Source organism: Schistocerca serialis, unplaced genomic scaffold (genome assembly GCF_023864345.2).
Source record: "Schistocerca serialis cubense isolate TAMUIC-IGC-003099 unplaced genomic scaffold, iqSchSeri2.2 HiC_scaffold_339, whole genome shotgun sequence".
NCBI lineage: Eukaryota > Metazoa > Arthropoda > Insecta > Orthoptera > Acrididae > Schistocerca > Schistocerca serialis.
The window spans coordinates 12,501-15,000 of record NW_026047910.1 but is presented as its reverse complement, the minus strand read 5'-3'; the positions used below and the strand labels follow the sequence as shown (position 1 = coordinate 15,000).

General features: G+C 63.7%; 1 pseudogene; it reads right to left on the bottom strand.

The window, feature by feature from the left end:
* LOC126445410 (large subunit ribosomal RNA) overlaps positions 1–2,500 on the bottom strand; it is a 7,954-nt pseudogene that overhangs the window by 3,408 nt on the left and 2,046 nt on the right.

Below are 2,500 nucleotides of genomic sequence, written 5' to 3'. Positions count from 1 at the left end.
CCAAGATGAAGGTATTTTCCAACATCCCATCCCGAGGGATGAATGCCCGCTGACGTTCGTCCACAGCACATGCGCGCATCAGGCGTGACGCGAGAACCTTGTGAAAGGTCCGCGCCAACACCGAGCAGACCGTAATGGGGCGAAAGTCAGCGGGGGATGTTGGTGCAGCCGTCTTCGGGAGAAGGGACGTTCGCGCGCGAAGCAGGCGTTCCGGAAGGGCGCGGGCCAGAAGGAAGAGATTCATCACTTTCACCAGGACTTCGTGCGGCAGGCGCCGCAACTCCGCTGGGGTAAGGCCGTCCGGCCCGGCTGCTGATCCCCTGGGCGGCAACGCGGCGGCGACCTCCTCATGTGTGACCGGCCCCCATAGGCACTCGGGAGCGACAGGCTCCGAGTGCGGGAGGAGGCGGTCACGAATGAAGCCCGCGGTGGAGATGGGCTTCTTGGTGAAGAGGTCCGCCCAGAAGTCCAGCAGACCAGGGATGGCAGGTGGCGGCTGGAGCAGGGTGCCATCCAAGGGGCCGCGCACGCAACGTGCACGCGACCGTCGGAAGGCATCCTGCGTTCTCGCGTACTCCCAGCGGCGCCGCTTGCGCTTCTGCGTCGGCGGCGCGGCAGGCGGCCGCTTCGATGGTTGGCGCGGCCGCTGTGTCCTGGTGATCGATCTCTCCCCTCTGGACCCGACCGACGCAAGGGCATCCGGGAGCATGCCCAGGATGACATCGGGCGGCGTGCCCCGCCCCAGACCTATAACACGATCCAGGGCAGAGAAACGCTGGGCGGAAGCGGGTAGCCCCGCCAGATGCTCCCAGATGGCGGCGTCAGTCGGCCCCTCCGGCGGCGGCCCGGTGGTGTCGGCCGCGAAGTCCTCGGCTGCGTCGACGGGCGGCGCAGCGGCCTCGCCCGCGTCAGGCAGCGGGCTCGCTGCTCCCCGGCGGGACGCCGGCTCTTCCCCCCGACCGATCTCAAGCGCCTCCATGAATTGGCGGACAAGCTGCTTGTGGGCAGCTTGCCGCCGTCGGCACTTGATTGCCTCAAGCGTTCGGTCGGGGAACATCCTGATGAGCTCTTGATTTACAAAGAAGAACCGGGCGTCCCTCTCGAGGAACAGTTCGGCCTCCGCCTTGGCGAGCGACAGGACTTCTTCCTCCGTCCACCTCGCGCGATGCCTCTCCGTGACGATCTCCGCGTTGGCGGCCGCAAGGTGTTGGCGGCGGCGATGGACCCCGAGACCGTTCTTGGTGGTGAAGCTGCGGTGGCACTCACTACAGGCGTATACAGCTGCAAAAGTTACAAGATTTTCGGCACGGCCGGTTGGCCGGCTAGGTGCTGGGGGAGTTGGGGTGGCACCTTCAGCGGAAGGGCCACCACTTTTTCTCTGAATACTGCCCCCAACTAAACAAAGGGATAGTGCGAGGGGGGGCTGGTAACCCCCCCAAGCCCCTGGTGCGGTCTTCCACTCTGCGAAAATCAGCGGGCCCACGAGAAGGGGAGAAGACCGCAGGAGAGGAGAGGCTAAGAGGGCTAGGCCCATGTATTGCGCATCACTCTCCCTGTAACCATAACCCAAGGAAGGCACCTCGCAGCAGCAGCACGACTACATCAAGACCGCACTTCGAAAAGCCAAGTCCGGATGCAGCCACACCGCCGCCACTTGGCCGCCTTAAGAGAGTCATAGTTACTCCCGCCGTTTACCCGCGCTTGCTTGAATTTCTTCACGTTGACATTCAGAGCACTGGGCAGAAATCACATTGCGTCAACACCCGCTAGGGCCATCGCAATGCTTTGTTTTAATTAGACAGTCGGATTCCCCCAGTCCGTGCCAGTTCTGAGTTGATCGTTGAATGGCGGCCGAAGAGAATCCGCGCACCCGCGCGCCCCCGGAGGAGCACGCTAAGGCGGACGCGGCCTCGCAGCAAGGAAGATCCGTGGGAGGCCAAGGCACGGGACCGAGCTCGGATCCTGCACGCAGGTTGAAGCACCGGGGCGCGAACGCCGCGCAGGCGCGCGCATCCTGCACCGCCGGCCAGCACGAGGCCGACCAACGGCGAGAGCAGACCACGCCCGCGCTAAACGCCCGCACTTACCGGCACCCCTACGGCACTCACCTCGCCCAGGCCCGGCACGTTAGCGCTGACCCACTTCCCGACCAAGCCCGACACGCCCCGATCCTCAGAGCCAATCCTTATCCCGAAGTTACGGATCCAATTTGCCGACTTCCCTTACCTACATTATTCTATCGACTAGAGGCTCTTCACCTTGGAGACCTGCTGCGGATATGGGTACGAACCGGCGCGACACCTCCACGTGGCCCTCTCCCGGATTTTCAAGGTCCGAGGGGAAGATCGGGACACCGCCGCAACTGCGGTGCTCTTCGCGTTCCAAACCCTATCTCCCTGCTAGAGGATTCCAGGGAACTCGAACGCTCATGCAGAAAAGAAAACTCTTCCCCGATCTCCCGACGGCGTCTCCGGGTCCTTTTGGGTTACCCCGACGAGCA